The sequence below is a fragment of the Anas platyrhynchos genome, chromosome 4 (genome assembly GCF_047663525.1).
Source record: "Anas platyrhynchos isolate ZD024472 breed Pekin duck chromosome 4, IASCAAS_PekinDuck_T2T, whole genome shotgun sequence".
Lineage (NCBI taxonomy): Eukaryota > Metazoa > Chordata > Aves > Anseriformes > Anatidae > Anas > Anas platyrhynchos.
In genome coordinates, this window is record NC_092590.1 from 22,800,001 (window position 1) to 22,826,675 (window position 26,675).

A 26,675-nucleotide genomic window follows, 5' to 3' on the forward strand; every position below is an offset into this window, starting at 1 on the left:
TACGCTCCTCTCCTCTACGCTCCTCTACGCTCCTCTCCTCTACGCTCCTCTACGCTCCTCTACGCTCCTCTCCTCTACGCTCCTCTACGCTCCTCTACGCTCCTCTACGCTCGTCTACGCTCCTCTCACCTAGCCCCACCTTTCCTCGTCCCACCTCACCTTGGACGCCATTTTGTGGGTCCCTTCTGACTGAACCCTCCCCTCCTTTCCCCTCCCCTCCCCCCCTCTCCTCTCCTCACTTTGCCCAGCCTCGCCTTGCCCCTCCTCGCCTTGCCTCGCCTCACCTGTCGTCTCCTTGGATGCCATTTTGTGTGTCCCTTCTGACTGAACTCTCCTTGCCTCGCCTCACCTCTCCTCTCCTTGCCTTCCCCCTAACAATTTCATGGTCAAGGCAATGACAATGTTAATATTAGAAGTAATAATAAAATTTAATTGAGAAACAGAAAAATCTTGAGAATCTATGCAAATTACGTTTTGTACTATTCAGACAAATCTGTTCAGATATTGTGTTATTCATTGTGTCACAGATCTACAGGTGCTTTAATATGTGTTTAATTACATTCACAATAGTATGAACCATGTCTGTTTGATAGGCACCATCACTATGGTAGTTTTTTACCCTCTTGTTTTTTTTGGAAAGAGCAAAGAATAATTTCATGAGCTGTAAGATCACATATATGCAAAGCTGTTCCTCAGGTTAGTTATTTCCTGTGAAATCTATGGTTATTTTAATAGTTAACATTGAAATCATGGTCCCTTCAGGAGTTTATAGCTGCATTAATTTGTAAATGTAATAGCATACCACATCTTTAATATAGCAGGAACTGCCAGAACTATGGTCAAATTTGTATTCGTGTAATCATAAATTCCACAGAACCACACAAAGACTGAAGACCAAACAATAATCTGGCTCCTAACAATATAATTTTCCCATTACAAAAAATAGGAGAAGTCACATCTAGGAACCTTTCTTCCCTTTTCCTTTTTTTAACCAAATCAACCACTATTCTGTTATGCAGCTTGTCCTGATGCATGGCAACTGTAGCTGTGTCTGTCAGATGGAAGCATTCAATGCTTTTTTTTTTTTTTTTTCCCTAGTCATGCTGATAAACTAAGTACAATCTCAAAATTTCTCGTCATATTATCCTGAGATGTCAGTATCGAGATTTCAGAATCTAAACTGCTGATTTTCTGTCCCTGTTGGGGTCTTCAGGTTGTTTATATGGATTTACAGAGTATTTTCAGTACACAGCAGATAAGGAATTTTATAGTCACGAGAATTTATGAATTCACATAAGCTGCAAAAATAAAATCAACTAGGTTTGCAGTTGTACAAAAGTTCAATCCATATGTCTCCCATCACTCAATGATGAAAAGTACTCTGGAGCTTCATAAATTAATTTGCTCTCAGACCTACTATTGCCTGTGTTCAAAGCACACAGTTACTCAGTATTGTGACTCCTGCCTGGTGGTGCCTGATTATACGAATCCCTAGTCTAATTACTTTTCACTTCTCTCTGCTGAGATGGATGAGCCACTTGAGACCAATCTGTGCAAATTAGTTTGCTTTTCCTGTGCATTTGCAGAAGTTTCTTCCTTTTCCTATTTTCTGTCATCAGTAAATTTTACTGCTTCTGAATTCACCAAATCATTTACTTTGTGAGTGAAAAATGGGGGTACTAAGCTGATGTGTGCACAGCCTTTCAGGTTTCCTCTTTGCCATTCCTTTCACATTTCCATGGTGTAACCCCAAATATTCAAATGGCAGATATATAGAACTTGTGCATTTGAGTATGTATGAGCACCCAAGTCTTCAGTGTTTCTAAGAGAGAAGAAAAATCATGGTTTTCATTCTGTGTAACGAACGTTCTTCAGTTTTTATCTGAATTGCAGAAAACAACTAATAACAACTATCTGCTTCCTTAAAATAGAAATCCAGCCTACATATGCTGTCACCATATACAATATCCTTTATGGATGAGTCAGAACATCTCTATCAACAAGTCAATATAATAAACGAATTAAGTCTGATTCTTGTTTATCCAGTATATTTTGTCCACTTTATTTTTCTCATACCTGAAGATTTTTGTTAAGCATGTGTGTCACTGCTTTTTGATATATGTGTTTAAATTTAATTTAAAAATTCATAAATCTATTAGCTTCTTTGTAGATTTGACTGTTTGATAGGGAGTTACCCATGACTCTTACTTGATGCTATTTTTCACAGAGACATAAAAACAGACATACATATACAAAGATATTAGATATGTCAGCTTGCATCAATAGTGACTGGGAGCTGAATCTCTATGCATTTTGGAAAAAATAACAATGATTTGTGTGTTTGCACAACTAAATTTAATTATGATTACAACATCACATATTAATTTACTTTAACTTTACCAGTAGTTATGCCTACAGATACTTCATTCAATAAGTAGCTGACTTTTTACTATGATGGGTCTATAGCACTTCAAGGAATGGGACATTTATCTGTGATTAAAGCCTTTGCACATGACCATAACTGAGATAATAGAAACCGGCATACTGCTGATTTTGTAATAGGAATATATTTTCTGAATTTCATTTATGCTTTACGTGACATGGGTATTTGAAAAAAATAAAATAAAATACAAAGAATATGGAAACTATTTTAAAAGCTTCTATTATGTTCTATCCTATCTTTTTTCTCCATTTTTGTCAGGCAGAATAGATGCCTTTCAAGTTTTTCAAACAATCACAGAAATACTGCTTAGCTTGGTGCAGGTTTTTGGTACTGTACTTTCGTCAATAATAATGAAGTTATTTTAATTTTCTTACATTGCTGGAATCCATGCCATGCTTCCACTTTCCTAAGCTTGCTTCAGAATATCAGCTGGATATGCACGAAGTATTGTGGGTGATCTGTGTGGTTTATATTTTTCAAATATCGAATGTATACTTTTTAACATACCACAACAGGGTTCTACCCTGTGCTGCTGAACCACAAACATAAATTTGTCCTCCTTCTGCTATTTTCACTTATGTGTGCTTTCTCATGAAAGATCACGACAGTCCTTCTTTCCATGATATGTAGGTTTCATTGACATGAAACTTAGATATCTGAACATTCATAGGTGAAAAGTTTGGCAAAAGAACTTGGGGGAGCTACAGAAAATTGTCAGATGTTCATTTCAAACAGTATTTTAAGAAGACTTGCCTTAATAAAAAATTCTACGTTGCTTATTTTGGAGAAGACCCAGCTTGAGAAAGGAATAAATGTTGTGACATGCAAAGTGCAAGAATGGTAAGGGTATTTGATGGAAGAAGGAGAGATGTCTCAGCAAAAATGAAGAAGGAGCATGGAAGAATCCTGAGTTTATTTGGAAATGGGAATGGGGAATTTTACTGCTGCAGCAAGGGAGGAAGAAAAGAGGATGTTGAAAGGGTACAAGATGGCGGAATGGTGTTGTAATAGGCTTCCAGCAAGATGTGACAGGATGGGATGGCTCTGGGAAACATGGCATCATTCAGTGAAACAAACAAAAGACAAGGAAATGTAGGACAGAAAGGACTGTCATACTCAGGTAAAACCAGTTGGTTACAATGGACTCAGAAGTGGTAGCTACTAATAGTTGTGGTATTAAACCTGAACCAACCTCAGCTGATCCAATTGCATCATTAGGAATGTGATCTGTCACATAGTCAAGGTGAGAAAAAAAAATCCAAATAGAAGTCCTTGTAATAATGGAAGCATTGAATAAAAGAAGGGTCTGACTGACGGTTCTCCCTCAAAAGTTTGCAGCAAAAACATTTTTGGCATGTTTGGGTAAATGAGTACTGATTGGTGGGGTTTATGTAAACTTTGTATGTTTTATGTCACGTTGGTGTCAGCCACAGTGTCTAGAAATATGATGTTGATTTACAGGTTGGTGAAAATCTTAGTAGTATGAATGAGTGCTGTTACATTTTGTAGTCTGTTGGATAATGCCTCTGTGACTTGGGGAAGACCAAGTTCTGAGGGTCGTTTCAATGAAATTGTTCTATTTCTCAGCATGGGAATATAATGTAATTCAAATATTTGTTTCTTAGCCTTGGGATAGTGGAAGAGTGTCCCTGAGTGAAAGTATCTTGTCTTGTAATGCTACAAATAGGATTTTATCAAGTATTTGATTTTATGGCATATTTGATTTCAGAAATTAAAGAAGTGTAGGACTTCATAGGTCCTTATCCATCCTGACAATGCTCCTCCATTTTTTGATGATTTCATTAGTATCGTGTGATTGTTTTTCCTAAATTGTTGTTTTTCCTTCTTTCTTTTTTCTTTCTTTCTTTATTTATTTATGGAAATACCGATGTATTCTGGAAATAACGATACATTTCTCTTGCTGGGCTGATTCTCTGAAACTTAATCTTCTAATCACATCAGAGAGGTGAGATATGCTCTTCTAGTTAATATTAGTCATACACTTTCCACTGGCTGTTGCCAAGAATTTCTGCAGTTTTCTGCTTTAAACCCAATGAAGCTGGTAAGAGCCAATAAAACTCCAAAACAAAACTCCCACTGCCACAAACCATATATGTATAACAATATTCTGAATCAATAGAATTGTTGATTTGCATTCAGATTAGGAAAAAAAAAAAAAAAAAAAAGGAAAGGTTTAAGAAAGAGTCTAAGAAAACTGTTTTATTACAGATCTTTTTTAAGAATAAGCATTTCCATTTGCAATACTCTAATGTTACATCTGATATTAAATGTTCCCATCTGATGGTATTCTAAAAGAAAATGAGGCTTATCATGACAGGTTATATTCCACTTGTCAATTACACAACATAAGTCTCCATCTTAAGTGTAAAAATAAACATCATTAGAAAGAGTTCTCCTAATCTAAACATTGTAAAGAAGATTTAAAATGACAGAAAATTACAAAAAAAAAAAATAATCTGTCTTATGAAATCATTTTCTCTGAAAGAACAACTTTGTGTAAACTGTTTTTCTTGGTACTATTTTCTCTGATTTGGGACACATTTGTTAAAAGATTAGATTTGGCATAGTCCAACTTCCAAGTGGTTTATTTTGTCATCTTAACAGTCTTTTGCTAGAGAATATGTGTGAAATGTTAACAACTTTCAGCAGATACCCTTTCATTATCCTTTTTTTTTTTTTTTGAGGTAAAGAATTCTGGTAGTTTCAGTCTTCACAGGAGGTTGCTGCATGCTCTTGCATTTTCTCACTAGCACTCTACTCCAAGGAGAACAGACCCCTCTTGGCTCTGCTATTCAAAAGGCATAAAGCATTCTACATCCTGCATTCACGTAACCTGATGATTTGTTTGTCTGAAAGTACAGAGTGAGCTGTAGTTTTCACTGAGCTGCCTACAGAGATATTCAGGACCTTCACTTGAATTAATACAAATAATTTAGAACCCTATAAAGTGAAGCCATTTTCTCGCTTTTCAGTATACATTCATCAACATACTCTGTCTTCATCCCTATTCACCTGTCCCAAGGGTTTCCTCTGAAGTTTCTCAAAAGCTCTTCTGGACTTGGCTAATCAAAATAACTCCAAACATAACTGGACAGTTTTCATCCCTTTTCTTGGTCTTCTAAACAGTTTTTAACTTTGGTCACTGAAGGCACTATGTGAAGCTTGATAAGCTTCAGTATAGTTGAAGTACCTGATATATCTTACACCATCACTGTTAAGTACACAGATATTATTGTTTCACTATTAAACTTGTATTGGATGTCATGCAAAAATTAAAAAATCTTGCTCTGTTCTGCAACAGGGGATAGAGACAGTCTGATTCTTTACTTGATAATGATGGAACTGGTTCAAATGAGCCTAATTCAGTGATGATCAGTTTCAGTGGCTACTGTTATTGAAAGAACTTGTATAGATAATCTGTCAAATTTGCTGTACTTTTTTGTATTTAAAGAGGGTATAGATCATTTTCCTGTGTTGCAAAATAATTGGGATTTTGAAGTACATTATTCTGAAGTGGGATAGAGACAAAGTCACAGCATTTTTAATGGCTAATATTACCCTTGCCCAATCAGAACTTAAAAAAAAATAGAAAAAAAAAAATACAGTTTGAATCTTTTTGTCTTTATGGAAGTTACTACAATTAAAACTTTGAGAATTATTTTCCTCCAAGATAGATACAAAGTATTGATCCAGATCTTTTACGTTTTTTCCTGAAATGAGAAATTTTCCAAGGCAAGGCTTTCTCTGGAAGAAAAGTGACTTTAAAAAACACTTTTCTGTTGACTGTTGCTTGTAGTTGTAGCCATTGCCTTGTGATAACATGTGTATTAGAGTTTTAACTCCAGATATATCAGTGCCAGAGTAGCTGCAGTCTGGAAACACCAATGCTAATTTTGCCTTGTAAAGACTGAACAAAGGCTCAATGGCAGTCTCATTTGGGTTTGTAGCCTGCAGGGCCATAACATGCTCCTTTTGCAGAGGCATTAACTCCTGTTACCATTGGGATTTAGCTTCATATTTCCTAGGGCAACACAGAATTTGCTGTTTTGGAGTTTTCTTCTCTCCGGTTTTCAAAATAAATGTGTATGAGATCCCATAGGTATCCTGATCGGGATGTTCAGATTTCATTCCCACTTAAAATGCCTTCTATTTTGTATAAGGTACTTATTATATTTCCCTCTCTTCCTCCCTTTTGGTAGAACAACACCTTTTGTACCATTCTCCTGACACTATCAGTTCATCCTTGTGCAGATAGGGCAGCCACTGGCAACATCTTCAGTAGCAGAGAGACTTTCTTCATTGACTAAAAGCTTTGGAAGGTCTGTAAACACCAGTTAATGCACCAGCTACCAACTACACACTGAATCCCAGCTGACTGGACATTTCCAATTTGGATGTCACAGTTAAAAGCCAGAGTTTGGGGGATTATCTTGACCTTATTGTATAGTAAACGAAAATCAATTCCATGGGGATTTAAAAAAGAAAAAAAAAGTATTTGAGAACGTTATACATAAACTTCCATTTGCCATCTTGTCATATGTCTGTCATGTAACAAGTTGTCAAACCAAATAATTTTTTTACATATCAAACATAACAGTTTCTCTGTTTGTGGTCTGTCATTTCCTCGGTTCAACTAAATGAGATGCTTAAGATGTTAATTGAACAACTGGCTCCCTGAGTGGCTTCTCAGAGTACATTTCTGCAAGATGCTGAAGATAATGAAGCCATCCCAATAATATGATCCCATTTAGGAACTAGAATCATTGCATATGTGTGAGTGTAGTATCTGATTAGCAAATAAGAAGGCTAACACTATTTTTGGCATTTGTAAGGGAATCCTGTAGAAGCTGTGTAGCTGTGACACTGCAAACTGAATAGTTGCAGGAAAAAGAAAACAAAAAGATGCAATCTTCCAAACACTAAAGTTTTTATAGCAGCTAACCCTATTAGTGAGTAACATCTATTTTCCCTTGGAAATAGGTATGTAGAAAGGTTATTTAGCATTTGCAATAAAGTGTTAGTGGAACACTTTGTTCTTTGCTCAAACAAAAACAGTCTTTTAGTAATGATGATCTACTTTGATCTACATTTGTTATACTTCTCAAAGGGGAACTGAAAAACCATGTCCAGACAAGCAATCAGAATAGATTTAACTTATTAGCTGTATAACTTTGGTGATCTTATATGTCTTAACTTTCTCCAGCACCAAATGAAGTGGAAATATCTGCTCTGATATGAAATACTTTTATATTTGCTCTTCTGTAATCTATTTCTGCCTCTGCTAACAAAGGCTGAAGCTTGCCTGAAAAATTTTACTGAGAAACACCAATTAACATTTTTTACGGCAAATTTGTGCAGACAGCCTTTCTAAATAATAAGCAATGACACAATGTTGTGTTTGTTCCAAAAGTATGTCAAGGTTCTGTTGCCCAGTACTTTGGTTATTTTTTTTCCTTCTTAGTCTAAAGCGAAGGAACAGAAAATACTTCTCCAATTTTTATCATCCTCGTTATCTTTTGAATTTCTACATCTCTTTATCTTTTTCTCTGTAACTTGACAGTCATTCTCAGATTACTGGTTTAGTAGTTCATACGTTTGGTTGGCAATATCACTGGATTTTAGACCCTCCTTTCTGGATTTGCTTTTTTTTTTTTTTTTTTCCTCCCCTGTCCCTACGAGCTGAAGATAGGATCCTCATTCAAGTCCTCTGTATTCAAGTTCTCTGTATGCAGAATGTTGCGGTTGCATGGTCATACTGAACAATTGTCAGCAGGCTTTTCTTAATAAAATTAAGCGACAGGATTTTTGATACCCATTAATAAAGTGGTTAATTGTTTTGTGTAATAGCCAGATCAACAGCTGTAAACTGTGTGCAAATGGTAAAAAATAATTTTAAAAATAATTATTAGTCAAGGTTGAACATAGAGAAGCCTTAAAGGAAATCAAGTTTCCATCGAGATCTTATTATTACATTCACATTCTTGAGACATATGTCACTCTAATCTAGAGAAATCTTATTAGACTTTCACTCTTAGGTCATGTTATTACCATTTCATATAGTTCAGTTTGCCTACAGCAAATTAAGGATTTTTTTTTTTATATAATTATTAACGAAGAAGAAAAACATAATTTAAACACTTCAAAGAAAGACGAGAATAAACCAGATATACCAAAACGGAAATAGTGCTTCAGTCAGTCTTTTGTAATTATCTTACTTGTTAAGAACAGCACTGGACTGCAAAGGATTTGGTGTTGCTAAATTGTAAATATAACTTGTTTTCAACCAAATAATGTTGATCACAAGTAGTGATAAGAACTATGCTGATGTCAAGGCAACAAAACAATTGAGAATGAAGATAGTAAACCAAGGACCAAGTCTTCTACCATCTTCTTTGTCAAAACTTTGAGTTGTTTTGGGAGTATTGTCTGAACAGAATTGTAGGTTTTGACTCAAGGCAATGTTTTTGTAAGTGACAATTGACTGATAGATGGAGACATAAAATTTGATGCTTCACCAGAGAATAGCTAGCAAAACTAGTAGAAGAGTAGGGAAAAGCACAGGAGGAAAATTTAACAGATACTTACTACAAATTGTGATTTTCCCCCCAGTCTGTAGCTTTATATTAATAGACCTTTTGCTTAACCTGCCTTCTGCAGTGCCCAGACTTCAAGCTAGTCTGTGATTGTGTATGTATGCTCACATTCACACCCCCATTCTCTATTTCTGAAAGAATACTTTTCTGCTTCAGCTCACTCTTGATTACCTTTGATCAGCTCTCCTCTGCAACTCCATTCTCCAGAAACATCTGACTAAGCCTGTAAAGGGAATGGTGTGTACAAACATCTGGAATGTCTCTAGGCCGTGTTACTGGAGTCTTTTCTCCATCCTGTAAGTCATGTTATTTACGCTATAATCGAGCAAGGTTTATATTCAAGAATTTTTATTCAATAATTATCGATAAATAGATGCATTCTCTAATTGGGGAATTTAAGGTATTTTCTTTTGCTGCCTTTTGTTCATCATGGACATTACTAGGAAAAAAGGCTCTCTCTCCAAAGACAGACATCTTTTTGGTGTTATCTTAGTTGGAAATAAAGTAGAGATTCATTGTAAATTTGGGAAGGCTTTAAACAGTTCCTCTTTCACAATTAAAAAGAAAGATGTTTTCATGTGTACTAAGTTCTGTCCAGTAGTTTAACTGGAAAAAATTTAAAACAATCTTATAATATTTCTGTTATAACAGTTCACAACTATTGTAAGAAATCTTTTTAGATCTGTCAGAGCACAGTCTATGACTCTTTGTGCTCTTCTCTTAATAGAATTATTTTTCTTAGCTTACTGTCTCTGTTTTAAGGGTGAAAATGTTGTGATTATTTGTAATCTTGCTTGAGAAAAGACCAAGGAACTTGCCTCCTAACAGTGTGGTTGTCTGCTCTGTTATACAGCTGATGTCATCTACTGAGGGGTCAAGAGTATTGACAATTATTCAACTTTTGGTGATTAAATGAGCAAAAGTAAATACAGTCTAAAAAAAATCAGGAAAGAACAGTTGCATTTTGTTTTGGAAAACTGCAACAAGCCAAATACCTGGACATCTTGTGTGCTTATTGAAGTTTTCCATAATCAGGAACATTCCAGTCAGATAGAGAATTCCTTCTTCATGAATATAAAATAAAACATGAAGATTAGTTAATCAAAATTAAAATTATCTGTGCACTTCTGAGGCAAACAGATGAATTTAATCTCTGTACAGTAGACCACACTGTTAAATAATTAAGAATATAGACAGTACACCCGCAGCAAAGGAATTTTAATTCTTGATAAGCTCTGAAAATGAAATTTAACCAGTTTAACCACCAGTGAATCTGTATTTGTGCAATTACTTGCTGGCTAACACTGGAGATAAAGAGCAACAAAGGGAGTGAATAAGAAATTCCAGGCTTACTGAATTACAAAGGCACATTGTCCAAATCTAGCCTGAAGTCCCTTGTACTAGTACTTCTGTCAGAGTGCAGTCAAGAGGAGCAGCTCACATTTGAATTAGCTGAACATTTTTAATGTGCAGAAAATGACTATTCTTAGTTAATTCAAGGGTTGCCTTATCAGGTACAGTTCTAGATGCAATGTTTGAAAAGAGTGGTCACGCTCAGTATTGTTTGTCTTAGACATAATAAAATAACCATCTTCCATCTACATAGCTTTCAATCTGTAATGATCTGTCAGTAATTAAAACTCATTATTTTAATAAGTATTGATTTAATTGAAGAGATGTAACAAAAGAACTCATTTTCATTACATTATTTCAAGTTACATGATGTCACACCACAGCGTGTCTGATGTAATGTAGTTTGATATTTCTGTAATAATCCAAAGCTCTTACAATTTTCTATCAAAAATTATTAAGCATATGTAACAAAAATGAATTATTTCAGATAGCTTTTTTTGTCTACATTTTCCACTTTGTAGCCTCACAGCATTGAAAAAAAAAAAAAAAGTAATTGATTCATCTAATTCAGGGTTAACAAATGCTCACCTTATACAGCTGTTTTGACTCAGCACCTCAGATGTGTTGTGTGTTGCACCATGTAACAGCATCTCCACAAGAAAGACAAGAATTGATATGATGCCCACTCCAGATGGTTCTATTACTTTTTCAGTAAGACCAGGAGAACAAATTGTGTGAGTGGTCCTCATCACTTTGCAGAAAAATTAGCCCCTTTAACTTAAACCTCTGAGGTAATGTAATTCTGATAACTTTCAAGTTTGTGTCACCCCATCTGGTATTTCACATAAGTGCATGAGAAGAAGTCACACACTGTCTAGTCTGAGTGCCTGAGGGCCGATTAAAAAAAAATAGTAATAATAAGAAAAAAAAATTACTGTCATAAAACGTCATGTAATTTATTTACATGTCATGTAATTTTCATGAGACCACAATCTGCTCAGCATGTGGCTTAGTATCCTGAACCAGCACAGTCAGATAGTTGAATCATGTAATAATTTTTGCAACTAGCAAATGCTATTTGAATGTAGTATTAACTGAAATCTTTTCTCCCCTCAAAAAGCCATAATGAATGATGATGTTCCCTGAGAATTTTTTCACTGCTAGCTGTAACTTTTTAGTATTGTCACTTTGGGGTCATCTTGTTAAAAAAAGAGTTACAAAGAACATTTAGATAAAAAGCTGGAATGTGTTCTAACCATTCAGAGTGACTATGAGGGTTGTGAAGGGTGGTGATCGGTGAGACCAGTATGATTGCTGAGGAGTAAATTCTTTAAGAGCATCATCACAGCATATGTATGATGTGCTTTAGAGAAATAACCATCAATTTCCATGGAGAGTCTTCCAAACACTTGCATTTCACTACCATTCATCCTGTAGATCAATTAAAAATTATTAATATTATTTTTAATAATGAGTTGTTGTGCTACTTCACTGTCATCTATGGGACAAGAAAACTATGTTTCCATCTGTCACTTATATCAGAATAAGGTAATTTTAAGAAAGCATTGTAACAGAATCAATGCCTCAAGCTTTAAAATAAATTATTAGAATTTCTTGATATTTATCTTATCTGGAAAAATCCTATTTTATGAGAGCAAACTTTTTTCTTTTGAATTATCTCTAAAATAATTGCATTTTATAATGCACCTTGAAAATAATGTCCTAATTTTCTGATTAACTTAGTGATGGCTATGAACTAGTTAATATATACATTACAGACCCATTTCATACTCAATATAGCAGTTATATTGTTGTTTTGGGACTGGTACAGTGACTCTATTTAACTTCAAACTTCACAAAAATCTGAAAGGTGTAAATGATTGTTTAGGATAGTCCAAGTTCTGAGACTTTTTGAGAAACAGACAGATGGAAAGTTAATATTACACAAGAGAACAGAACTTCATGTTCTGCTTATGCAAATTCTTAACCATTATTTCTGAACATTCAAAGATAAAGTTTGGTTAAGTTAGGATACAGTCCTAGAAGGCAGATAACAACTGTATATTCATCAGGCTGCTATATTCACTCTAATTAACTTGCTTCTAAAGCTTTAATTTATATCACAGAGAAAAATCTAAAGATGTGATAAAGTGTTTACATAAGTAAATATGAAAAAACAGATTTATCTGCTGTTTTACAAAATGATTTACATAGAGGTCTAAGATTTTTCAAGTTCTAGGATGAAAAAAATCATAAATCATCCTAAATTTCACTCTAATTTCCTTGTTTCTTTTTTATTAAAAGGACTGTCTAAGGTCAAGTCCCTACACTGTACTTGTACTCTGAATTTCATTTTTAGTTTATCACTTGACGTGACGGATAACAAAGCTCACATTCCTCTGTAGTCTGTGCATTTTCTTTTATCTAGGTCAGAATGAACATGTTACATTATAAATGTTTTAGAAACTTTGCTTTCTGACCTGAATGGCCTACAGTTGTTCTTAGGTTTGAGGTAATCAGTGGGATGTAGCAAAGAGACCTTTATATTTTACTTGGCTGTTCTTATTTGAACTATTAATGCAAAAATAACTTGGAGTATTAAGGCAGTTCAGTGAAAAAGCAAACCAAATGTTAGTGTCAGGAACGAATACTGAAACATGAAAGAATAGCTAAGATACAATGAAGTAAAAGTCTTGAAACTCAGAACTAGATGTTCAGAAATTATCAATTCTGCTTAGAAGTATGCAGAGAGTACTTGCATTGAAAAAACATCAGTAACGCATTATCAAAGAGGAATTCTTGTTCTGTTTAACAATGGAAAGTAGAGATAAATCTGTGGAACAGCCATGAATTGAATCCTTGTCTTTTGAGAACTTTCCTAGATATTTAAAGATGAAACCAATCCTTATATAGTATTGTGGATTTCCATTTGGTCATTAAAAGATATTTCCTCTTGCACAGAAAAAATAACCAAAATCACCCACTTCAAGACATCCTTTCCTTACTCCTCAATACTACTTTTCAATTCTTTTCCTTTGTCTCTTTTGCTCTTTTTCTGAAAGAGCATATTGAGATAATCGATGTAAAAAAATCTGAGGCAGATAGCAGTGTGCTTTGTGCAGACTTCAGTGAAAGAGAATAAATGGAGGTTCTTTAACAACAAAAAAAAATTCCTTTCTTAACTTTATTTGTATCTCACAAAAATATTGTGACAATTGATATTTATTTCACATCCTGGATAAAGTGAAAAAGGGAAAACATCATTGTTACTGATCACAATTTAGATACACTCTGAGGGAGCTCTGACAGCTTACAGGGTAGCAGTATATGCTGATAGTTTTCCAAATTATTATGCATTACATTCAGTTTGACCCAAGAAATTTCTAAAACTTTATTTCAGTGTAAATTCATTAAACGTGGCAGTCCAGCAGAATACTTTTGGAAATACATTTGGAAACTGAAGGGAAAAAAAGAAATAAAATCTTTGCAATTTTCATACTTTAGTAGTAGTAGTTGTTGAAACCTTTTCTATTGCTAGCACACCTATTGGAGTGCTATATATAGGTTAAAAAAGACAAAAAAAAAAAAAAAAAAAAAAAAGCAGCAAGATTTGAGTGATTTGAGTGTCAAGATTTACATGATTTCCTCACATAGGTTTTTACTGGAGATCTGAAACTATTTTATCTTGCTGTCTCTTCTGGAAATGATTTATAATGATAATGATTGCAAATCAGATCAGTAACAATAATAGGGTGATAACTGAGATAATAGTCCTGAAATACATGCCCAGCACAATTGTGTAAACTCACTGCCATCAGCATTTCTTTCTGACTACATTGTTTGTGGGTATTAGTGACACTATACAGAAATGTGATGTTTTCTTTCACTGACGCTTGGTTGTTGGGAATAGCTTTCCTATAACAGCACAGTGCAATCATTTATAATTAAGAGTTGGTCTGAAATTACATGACAAAGTCTAAGTGACTTTTGGATTAGAGATTCACAATGGATGAAGCATCAGAATAATTGTCTTTCAGTGTGAATTTTACATTTAATTAAGACCTCATCTGCAGTATTTTAGTACAGATTTTCTGTTGGCAAACCAAATGCCAAATTGCTTAATGAGAATTTATACAGACTGGGAATCTCCTTTAGTAGGTCTCTTATTTTAAAAAACAAATGTTGTGTACATGACTTGAATGATAGTTTTTACCCAATATAAATTGCTAGAAATCTCATCAGTGTGATGATGTACAACAGGAACTAACTCAATTATTTTACAAAGTGGAAGAATGAATGGGCTTACAGAAGACTTAAGATTCATTTGATATTTAACTTAACATGCAACAAAAACAAGTAGAGTTAAAACATAAATTAAAATAAAATTAAAAAATAAATACAAGCGACATCATATTTCTTCTACTAGCTGTTCTAAATATCATGTAACATTTGCTTTGTTTATGCTGACACGTTGTTTCTTGTCTATTTATACAATAAATTTAAATAAATCTTCTCTGGTCAATATACTATTTCCAAAGGAAAAATACTTATAATCAGTGGCAGACAAACACAGACATGCACTTCCTTTTATTAGGCATAACTGAACAGTCGCTAACACTGAGCTGATCCAGGAAAACACTGATGTATTCAAAATAGAAAACTTCCTTTTCTGCTAAGTGCACAAAACAACTATTTAAAGTAGTTTTTCTTTGTGGGCAGTGTAATTCTGAAAATATTTCTCCTGTTAGCCTACAAACTGTCATGGACTCGGCTATCTTTAGTCAGTGAAACTTCAGAGGCTGAGAGGAATCTGCCCACAGAGAGCAGTTTGCATGGACAGAGCTCTGAGTTACAAACCTTGCACAAAAGGGACCACACCTCCTGTTTGTCTACATAGTATTAGCACTACGTAAGCTAAACCTGGAAGATGGCTTGTTAGCCCAAAGGTTTTCTATTTTTTTCCAATTATACTTCCTTGTCTAGTTAAAATTAACAATGAGACTGATCATTCTGGTCAATATTTTATATTAAAAATCAAATAATTTTCATATTGAAATAAAATTTGAAATTGCAGTCATTTAGACTCTACTTCAAAACTACCTTTTCTTATGCATTTCTGAAATGGATATATCAAAAATTACATGAACTGTGTAAGAAAAGATATCATAATATTTAAGGAAACAGCATTCAGTCTTTAGTTTACAGAAATTGGCTAGACTAGACTTTTCTGACAAATTATATTGTAGCAATATAATAAACTGTGATATTTAAAATTAGACATTTTGGTTCTATGACTGAACTGGAAAGCCAAGAAAGAAATATTCCAAGACAAACTGAAAAAAAAATACTTAATCTGACAAGAATGAGCAAATAATTTGAGGTTGAGCCAACCCTAATCTTTTGTACTTAATATTTTATTTTTTAAAGCTATGCTTTTAATTCTTTGCATCATTTTTATTATTGTTTTTAACTATTATTTCAGTTAGTCTGTTACAAAAAAATGTTGTCATGATACTATTTTGTTTTGAAACATGCTATTTGGAGGGTTAAATGTGTTTAAAGAACATTTCAGTGTCCATGTCCTGCAACATTCAGTTTCTGGTAAGTTTGCATTTTACCTTTTGAAGTTATACCTCCAGTTGTAATGGAAATTGCAATGTATTTTATGCATCCTCATATGGTAGCATAGACAATGCTGATGTTTTTATGCAGAAAGAAGGAAAGCCAGATACTTTTATAACTTTTCCATAAGGTTCTATGTATGACTTTCAAGAATAGCTGTTTGTGTTGATATAGAAACACTGTCATGAAACGTCATTCCTGTGTTCTGTAGACTGCTGGAAGGGGTGACACAATGGTCCTTCTGGATTGAAACAAAATGAATTTTTCATGTTTCAACATTCTGAAAGTAGTAGATTTTCTTCCAGTAAACAGATATGCAGTTACATACTTATTACAAAAATAAATTTCTATCATTCTCAAGAGGAATATTACAACAATTTTTTTTTACTGTATGCAGGTTGTACAGGACATTGAACAGATGTTTTTGAATTTGAGTCCATAGTCATGATTGGAGACTGTCAATATGTAAGTTTGAAAACCCCATTCTTTTTTTCTACAGTCAGAGCAGAAAATAGATAAGACTTCATGCACAAGGAAATTCTAAATCATATGCAACTAAACATGTTTGGCGTTGGCCTGAAACCACCAGAATCACTTCAAAGAGTTCTACATTTTGTCAATTTTGCTGTGAGCATAAATGAATGACTTCCAAGAGACTTAATTTATGCACTCTGATTTATAGAATAAGCACTAATAAAGCTATTTTCATTATATATTTCAGTTTATGAGTACAGTCTTGTAGACCAACAGATGCATATATATGAATGTTTTGCTTATGATACAAACTGATTAAAACTTCTCAGTTCCTTAACTAAAGGCACAGAGCCTCAAGACAACTATTTTGAATTTTTTTGGCTGTGTATCATGCACTTAACACCCAGATGAATGAATTCACATCATTTGAATGTGAATTCATGTCCCTCAGCTGTCTAGACCAATGGCCATCTCTTAGGATGACAGAACACGTTCACCAGGTTGGACCATTGCTTGAGGACAAACACGTCAAGAAGTGGCTGGTTTAGATGTGTAGCTTGTACACTACTCTAAATCACTTCTTTAAAAGCAAAAGCCTTAGAGTTTAATGTCACCATGCACTAAATTATATCCTTTAGGTATACATACAACAGAAAGAAAATATATTCAGAAGCAGAAATAAAAAATTTGAAGGGGCAGTTGTGGATATCAGTAACTTCAGCCATGTTGAAGATTAGGAAACCTAAAAACCCTAACTAAGATACAAATACAAACTGGTATGTCAGTTTGACAGCAATCAATAATGTCAGAGGGGATAAATGATTTACAGAAAAATGACTGTTGAAATCCACTGAAAACAAATAGTACTGCCACTATGACCAAGCATCACTGAGACAGTTTGGGTTGTTTACAGTGCCCATAGTTTGACACCTTGCCCAGAAAAGATGATTCCTAGTAGACTTAACTGTAGAGAAAGGCTACTCATGGCTATAGGTAGAGATATCTAGAATCTGTTGCTTTGGTTAAGCAAAATTAAGCCAGTATGGGATCATGATTCTCATCTCTAAGAACTCCATGGAAGGAGAAAAGTTATTTAAATTATGATGCAATGTTAATGCAAGAAGAAATAGGATTGTGAATACATCTGGGAATTTGGAAGATGATTCCTGAGCACTACAGCAGTGAAGTTCTGAAAAGCGTTACAATACTAGAGGGGCCAAAATGTTTCATGAAGTTAAATTCTTACTACACTGGAAGCCAGCCATCATTATCTTCCAGTAAACTAAAATTTGAGCAATTTAGTATCTTAATTACTTTAAATCCCATGAAACTTTTTTTTTTCTTCCAGTAAAAGTTATTATTCTGCTATTATCCAAAGTCTTCCTTTCAGTGATATCTCCTACAGTGTAAGATTGTTCATCTACTTTTATAAACCTTTGGCTTTTTGTTCAATGTACATTTTTTAAAGCCTTCTAATGTTACAAAATAGAATATGTGAGATGTAATTAAAATGTTTCTGGCTGTTACATTCAATGCATTTGCTCTAAAATTTCTAGGCTGATAAGCAGTTCAGCACTAGTTTTTACTATTTTCAGCCTTGTATCAGAGGTTTTGCCAGTCTGATTACTCAAACTGCTAGACTGAATTTAGTGATAGACTGTGTGGGATGTTACTTTACAGGATTAGTGCCTGATTGGCACTGTGATTTCATAAACATGAACCCACAGAATCCTTATAATGCATGGGGTATTTAATACTCTGCACACTCACAGAAGATAAATGTGCTTGTAAATGATGAATAGGAACTCCTGGGTTCTTAAGACTTAGTAAAAACAATGCTTAGAGAATTGGGTTAACTTAAAACATTAAAAACATTATGGTTTTTTTTTTTTTTCTTTTTCCTGAAACCAAGGTTTTCATTTTTTCTTGATTTGGGATGACTGAGTTTTATTTCTAAACAATTGCTAAGTGCAAATCATGTGATCGGTAATCATTTTATTCCTTATTTATTGAATGCTTCAATATTCTATCTTAAGAGAAACATAAGCCTTTGAGGGGGATGAAACTCATCCTCAATCAAACCCTTCAGTTTGTTCTTAGAACTACTTTAGTTTCACATAAATGTTTGTTTTCAAAAGCATGGTTTATTTTGCTACTTTCACTCCTATTTTGACCTTCATGTTAATTTTTGTACCTCTTTTGGTTGAGATTTTAAAGGATTTGTATGCAAAAAGTTAATTTTGACTGTAATAAAAGTTTTTTTTTCCTTTCCCCAAAAATGGCCAAGTAGACACACAACTCATCTATAAATACTGTTAATTTTGATAAATGAATATTTCAAGGTAGAGAAGCAAAGTACCTGGCTCAACCCATGAAGCATGACAGGCCTCATACTGACATCTATGTGTGTGGTGAGGAAGGGCACAAATAGTAAGTGGGAATTTTGAAGAGAACACTAATGTGTGAATTCCCACACTGTTGCTCATATTCCTAAATATTTGTCTTCACTCCCAATCACTGACACCAAGGAAGATCTGGAATGTCAATTATTGTTCTATTGAACTGTATGATAATGCAATGTGGAAGGCAGTGTAGGACCCATACATGACCAATATCAAGGAAGGGATTTTGAAAGTCCACCACGAAGCCAGACTTTGTTTTTCTGATTGATTTTCACTGGGCCTAAACTACATTGCAATTTGTCTTGCTTTTATGGAATGTTGTGAAATTTCTAGGCTAACTTTCTGATTTCTAAAGGGAATAAACAACCCCTCTATGAACTGGTAGTCACCAAAATGCATTTGAAATCTTGCCCCACTGATAATCAAGTACAATGAGTGCATGCAGGACACTACAGTATAGTTTGGTTATCAGCTTTGAACCAGAGCCTCTGCTTTCATGCTTGCACTTTACATTACAGGACTATGTGGAGCTACTTGAGTTAATCAGAAATTGAGTAGCACCTTCCTGCAATAATTTATCCCATGGGTAAAATAAGTAGCACTCAGTTCTGTGGTACTGCAATGAAAACTGTAGGACATAGTTCTGCCTTTTCAGATGCCTGGAGGTGTTGCAATGTGACATGTAACCATACCCTTATTACTGTGTTTGCACTTCTAATAAGTTTCATATTTTTCCTTCCTAGCAGCTTTTTAGACTGAGGCAATACTTGTATCCTTCTGCTTGATTTTTTTTTCTTTTTCACACAAGATTATTCTATAGCTCTAAGTCATCCACATGCTGCTATTTCTTAATGTCTTTTTCTATGAATAAAAAAGATTTTTTTTCTTATGATTGTGTTGTGCAAAAAAAAAAAATATCATGCAGATTTTTTAATGTAATTTATTGGTGAATCAGAAGTCTCAGAGGTAATCTGTTAAGAAGAGTTTTGATACTTTTTCTTGCATTATTGCAGAATGATGCTTTGGCCCATTGATGTGACATGACTGTGTTTTGGTTTAGCATGATCAGTTTTCATCTTATGAAACATGTGATTGTTCACCTTGCTTTACTGTAATCTTCAGGGAATTTCAGCCTGACAGACTGCTATAAGTTTTGGAACTGGTGGATCAAATCCAAACTTCAATGTCACCATGATGAAAATATTCATAAAGAATTTTTTTTTACCTATTCTTACTCTCTATGGGACTTAAGTTCTCTTATTGGATATTTTCACAGGGAACACCACAGTGAAAAGCTTCAGGAGAAGGAGGGAGACATAGTGAGGGATTTCAGGGTGAGTAGGTCAGATTCTTTGCTTATGTTAGACCTACAGAGAAACCAATAAGAAAAGAAAACAAAACAAACAAACAAAATAAAACCATAAATCTTTATAAAAAAGAGATACCAGTGATTAGAGTAAAGAAAGTGAAAAATTCTATTTCAGTCTAAAGCTCTTGCAAATACAAAAAGGTGTGTCTTGCTTGAAAAAGTGTCAGACAGGAGCCTTATGTGTAGCTCTTTAATTGACCATATGTTCATGAAATGTTTGTGTGAATGCTTGTTTGAATCCTAAAAAAGAAAACCCCATTTAGACAACAGTGTGCAGAGAAATGTTGAGACTATTGATAATATATACGCAAGGCAGAAAAAGTTTTGAATGGTCCTACCTCATATTTTTCTTGCAGCCTCTCAGAATGTCTGAAGTCATAGATATAGTTTGGCTTTATGAAGTTTTTTCCTCTGGTAAATTACTCCTATTTCTTAAGAGTGTTGCCCATACTGATATGTGCCCTCCTCTTTTCTAATCAGTGAGGACTGGAAATACTTGAATATCCAGGATAATGTATTGTCCTACAGACACACACTAATTGACAGAACCAGATGCGAATGTACATGCACGTACATTATCTATCCCACTCTACTAAGGTAACCACAGCCCCTTTAGCCAGCTGTCAGAAGTCTTATGAGAAAATGCCATAGTAATTTTGTATTCAGATGGGAAAGGACCAAAGACAGAACCGGCAACAATGTAAATTCCTTATCTGCGTAGCAAATAGCTTCTCCCATCCTTTCAGCCCCGGTGTGAAAAAGAAATCACTGAAAGTCGCAAAGTTATTGACCTCACTGCCTTGCAATGCCACAGTCACATTTTCTCAGCACTGTATTTTTTCATCTTAAAGACCAAACAATTAAGAATTTTCTCTCTTTCCTAAAGGACCTCACACATATTTTAAGACTTCTTGCTCCACTATATTTTAGACAGAAGCAGTTGAAGCAGTTTATATTAACTTCTACTCTGCTCAGAGAAGCGGAGTAGAAGTAAAGTTAACAAAGTGAGGAAACCTTTTCAATATTTCAGTTTTCAGTCTCTCTCTGTTCTTGTTAAATTTCTGCACCACGGACTCTTCCTTTTTTTTTTTTTTATGTGACTGAATAAGCTTGAAGTTTAGACTTTATCTCCAGTGGGGTACAAATAGCTAGTGTAATTCCTTTATTAAGAGAGCTAACCTTACACCCAAATATGAGGTTTCTTTATTTTCTTACACTTCACTTTTCCCTTCAGCTCTTTGCTTTTGTAACTTGTGTAATACATTATTAGCACACTACATACATTCTCTAAATTTCTGTCCTGAGGCTTTGTTAGAACTGTAATGTTTATTCTAGATGTACCATCGCAAGGGGCACACTTTTGAAATATATCTGAATGTAAATGAGAGTTTCTACTTAAAATTGGTATTACATAATACATAAAGGAACAGAGTAATGATTTGTCTTAGGTGTGAAGTTTTTGATCATGCTTTATACCCACCAACAGGTGCTGTTAAACCTCAATTTATCCCTATAGATGAATTTGTTAAAAATAAATAAATAAATAAATAAATAATCCTTTTGAGGAAGTCTCTGCGTGGAGCAATAGGCTTTGCTGAATCTGCTCACTTCTTTCTACGAGACCATACATAGTTTTATATTACACAGATGGGATCCTGCAAACTTTATAATACATTTTGAACGAAAGACAATTTAGGATTGCCAACATGAATAAAAATTGGGATAAAAGAACTGTTAAACCAAAGAGCAATGCTGGCATCAGAATATGTGGATATAAAGTAACAATGATGGTACTTTGAAACTTGGAAAGCCTTCTAATTGTGAGAATAAAGAAACTGCAGAATAAATTTCCAAGCTAAGTGTAAAGGAGGAGAAGACATCCAAGAGCTACAGTCAAAATATCCTTATAGCCCAAGATGAATGTATCATATATACACAGAATTTACACTTAGTCCAATACATGTATTAATGGATTGATTATCTAATCAATACAGGAAAAGCTCATTGATATCACAGTTAAAATTATTACAAAAGTAACCTTTTTTGTATCTCCCTCTCTTATCTGATATTGGACTCACCCTATCAATATTCCCCTGAGTCCTAATACTCAAAATTGTAGTCTATCCCGGAAGAGCAAGGAAAAGTTATGATTTCTTGTCAGCATCCTGAGATATTCAGCAGATGTTTATCATTTTTTCTTCCTTCTCTGTCTTTTTCTACCCGTCTGTTTTTTATGGTTTCTTAGCAAAGTTTGCTTCTTTCCTTTGCTTACTGTCCCAAAATTAAAAGTCATCCACAGCCTTCCCCAGTTTCTGTTACCCCAAAGGGCTGTGGTTTGTTGCACAGTGGTTTCCTGGGTCTTCACCACACTGGGTATTCCCAGCACTTAAGCTAGAACTGACTCCTGAACAGCTGCTAAACCAAGCTAAAAGCAACTCAGACCAATATGAATGGAGACAAGTGAGACTGTTCACTGCCAGGTCAGTGCAAAGCCGTATACCTTCTCCTGGTAATGGCAAAAGTCATGCTTACCGGGCTACAGAAGGGCTTGAGCATTTATAAAATGATTATATTTTTCTGTAATTTTGAGAGTTTGGATTTACTGACCCATGAGTGACCCCAGCTTCATATTCTTATATACCTAACTTGTGCGCATGGTATTGGGTGATACATATTTGCAGGTAAAGAAGTATGAGAAGTACTGCAAGTGTTAGAATGACATACAAGTGTGCTTTCTAACAGCAGTTCACTAAATGAAATCTAATAATTGAATTCAGTGAAATTTTAAATTGCTTAACATGCCCCAGATCAAGAATAATTTTAATAATGCCAAATAAACACTTCTAAACAAAATTGTTATTATACCTTTTTTATTGAAATGTCAAGAGTTTGAGCAGAGAAGGGTTAACTACAATTAAGTAAAGCGACAACCAGGACCTTACTGTATAAGAGAAGATAGTGTCAATAGTTAAACTGCAAAACAGGGTATCCTCTATGGAGAAAAAAAAGGAAAAGAAAAAAAAAAAAAAGAAAAAAAAAAAAAGGAAAACATTTGGAAGACAGCTACTGTTTCTCTGTAAACATGAGTTAATTTGGACAAGAAGTTTGACCCTGTGAGCACTAAGGTCAGTTTTAAATCTCCTAAATCCTAATTTCAATGCTGTAGAAACATGATGTGAGGCTGTATTTCCACTCACATCATCAACAAGAAAATGTGATGGTAGTTTTAACACTACATTATTAATAGCCCATTGCCATAAACAAATTGCTGTCATCATTATGCAATCTTATTAAAATGTAGCTGCTTGATAAATTGAAAATATCACCCCTTTAAGAGAAAAAAATAACTTCAAAATTGTTGCGTAGGATTACCAATATCTGTGCCTTTTTTCCAGAGTTTTGTTTACCCTTTCAAAGTCCTCTGTGTCATGCAGTTGATTGTACTAGCCTTCAGCACAGAGGTTGTGGAACATCACAGCCAGTGGTCAGCATGCCTACTTTTTCACTGGGAGTTCAGTGCTCCTGTTGGGTGTTTCTTCTTCCTTAGTCTTGGGGTGTGCTTGCACTACTTGTTTCTATAATCGGTCTGCTTCCTTTCTGTTGCTTCCTGGCCAAAGTGAGAAAGATACACTCCCAGTGCCCGAGGCCCTCATAATCCAAGGGGCTGTTCTTGCACTGTGTTAAACTGGCCAAGCTCTACATAGATTCTTTACTAGTGTGCAGGTTGGTACAACAGGAAAAAAGCTGTATGTGGAGCTTGAGAACTGTTCTCTCAGACAGCCTACAGAATTCTAAAGCAAGCCTGACAGCGTAGCATTTAGCATGGTATGATGAAATAGGGTCAAGAAGACAACTTAAAAAATTATAGGGGCATTCACGAAAATGAATTAGGAGGAGTGCAGATCATCTAGCAAATTATTTCAGTCATGGAATAAAACATGTCCACGGACTCTTTTATGTGAGCTGCACATGTGTCCCAGATAATGTTGAAGTAAATCAAGCACAGGTACAAAAAATGTCCTTAACGTTCTGCATTTAGCAGAACATTTAGCATTCCCTCTTGCCCCCACAAGATTAAAAAAATGTACAATTTCAATTCACTTAAAGGAGTGGCACAACAAAGGTTGTAGCAATGCTTTCTTGAAGTTTAAAACAATGCTTTTTCATTTATTACAATAGAAGTGTCCATTTATATGTCTTTTCATTTTACAAATATGGGTATTAGTGGCTGCTAAACTGTGTCATGCTGCAGTTTTTAAAGTGCCTGAAGGGAAGAGCAGATTTTATTGTCTGGCAGTTATTTAAATCAGTTATAAATGGTTGTTTAGAAAGCTTCCTTTAGCATTTCTATTTGGAGCAGGGAAAAAAAAAAAAAAAAAAAAAAAAAAGCATTTGGAGCATGCATGAGTTAATCTTTGATTAGTAGTCTCCAGAAGAGAGAGAACTTTCATAAAAATGCCATTTCCCTTGGGGGAAAAAAAAAAAAAAAATCACAAAAACTCTTCAAACCTGTAACTAACAATGAGTGTTCAGTAACAGCATATGGCCAGGCCAGCCTGTGAAAGCTTAGAGCCAATGAGTCCCTGCAAGATCTTACCCTGGTAACTGCTACACAAATATAGCTATGCATTTAGGCCTGGAGTTATGTAAAATAACTTAAGTGAAAAAAAGGCATTGTATATGACAGTTTGAAATAAACATTCATGCTAATAAAGTTCGTTCCATTATAGTCAAAGAGAGTTTTACTATCAGATTTATCTGTGATTGTACCCACTGTTTTAGTCTCCCATCTTAAGATGCTCAGGAGGATCCATTCACAAGGTGGATAGATCAATGGGTTTTATCATTGCAGGGATGCAAGCATTTAAAAGAAATTAAAACAGTCTAGAAAAATAACCTCTAGCAAACAAATACTTAAAAAAAAAAAAAAAAAAAAAAAAGTGAATTGAAATATGGGAAAACTTTCTTTTTTCTTTTTCTTTTTCTTTTTTCTTTTTCTTTTTCTTTTTCCTTTTCTTTTTCTTTTTCTTTTTCTTTTTCTTTTTCTTTTTCTTTTTCTTTTTCTTTTCCTTTTTCTTTTTCTTTTTCTTAACCTGAGAACACCAGTTATATCTGGTTCCTGTGTCAAAGGAGCTCTACATTTAAATTTTACACAAAAGGCGATTGAGTGGGAGTGGCAGAAAGGAGAGAGTGAACATTTTTCCCCATGAAAATTCCAAATTTTCTAATAATCACCTTAATTTTTTCCAAGCCTTTCACTTTAACAGCATTTGATATTAAAAGAGAGAGGGTGGGAAGGCAGAAACTCAGTAAGGAAGGAAGGAAAAAATTAACATTCTACTGCTTTAATTAGGTTTTTCAAGCCTGCTCAGCCTATGTTATATTCATGCTGAAAGACATACTAAGTGGCTCTCCCATGTTTTTTCTCTTTTTTTTCTTTCATGTACCCTCAGCTTAATCCTGAAGGTATTGTGCAATATAGTAGTTCAGGTACATGCTTTGGTACATGCTGTCCATCACTTATGAAATAATTTACCCAAATTACTCTTCACTGGTACACAATCTCAGTTTCAGTCCATTATATTTGCTTAACAATTAGTTCCTGTCTCACAGAACTGTTCGTTTTTCCATTCTAGCTCCCTTCTGCCATACCTCAAAGGTGGAAGAGACCTTGAATCAACACTAATAAGCAGTTCTGAGGGATGGTACTGGCTATTTTTGAAAGTATAAAATCAAAAGCTACAATAGAAAGCCAAGGGTTGAAAAGGCAGAAAATGGAACCCCCTGTCTAGGAGATCCCTTTGTATCTGATATATTTATATATAAGTTCTTACATATCTTACGTATGCTGGTGACTTGCCTTCTTTTATATTTCCTTGCAGTGACCTGAATCATTTGATAGCTTCTGTTACAGTTTTTGACTGTTACCAATGTCCTTCATATGCAGTCAAAATGACAAGGTATTCCTAATGGGATTTATATCCCACTCGTCTATTTTTAGACTTCTGAGATTTATTTCCAGCCAATCATTTGTGTAAATGCCTTTAGTATATGTTCCACAGCTTTCCTGAAGTGTTTTTCTTGGTCTATTCAATATATTTTATTTATTTTTTAAGCCATAGTCTTATTATAATCAACATTTCTCCAGCTTAAAAGTGAAAAATCTGACTTCTGCCAAAGATTCATATTTTTAAAGAAAAAAATAAAAAATTAACATTGTTGTCAGAAGCCATCCCAGTGAATTGGGATGGCTGCTAGGTCATAAGATGAAAAGCTTTTACTTTTGATAAGGGCCTTGAAGAGCAGAATGCTTGAAGTGGAAATCATAGACAGTATATGACACTTGGCTTCTTTAAATTTTAGTCATTTAGGCAACTTTGATGTTATTTGCCGTAGAA

The 26,675-nt window shown here is 34.5% G+C and overlaps 1 long non-coding RNA gene across 2 annotated transcripts in view; it reads left to right on the forward strand.

The window, feature by feature from the left end:
- Nucleotides 1–26,675, forward strand: part of LOC119716929 (uncharacterized) — a 185,184-nt gene that overhangs the window by 78,448 nt on the left and 80,061 nt on the right. For both annotated transcript variants that reach the window (XR_011808970.1, XR_005265746.2), the window contains exons 2-3: nt 16,430–16,497; nt 20,185–20,242. This is a non-coding gene — a long non-coding RNA (uncharacterized lncRNA). The remainder of the gene's footprint in view (nt 1–16,429; nt 16,498–20,184; nt 20,243–26,675) is intronic.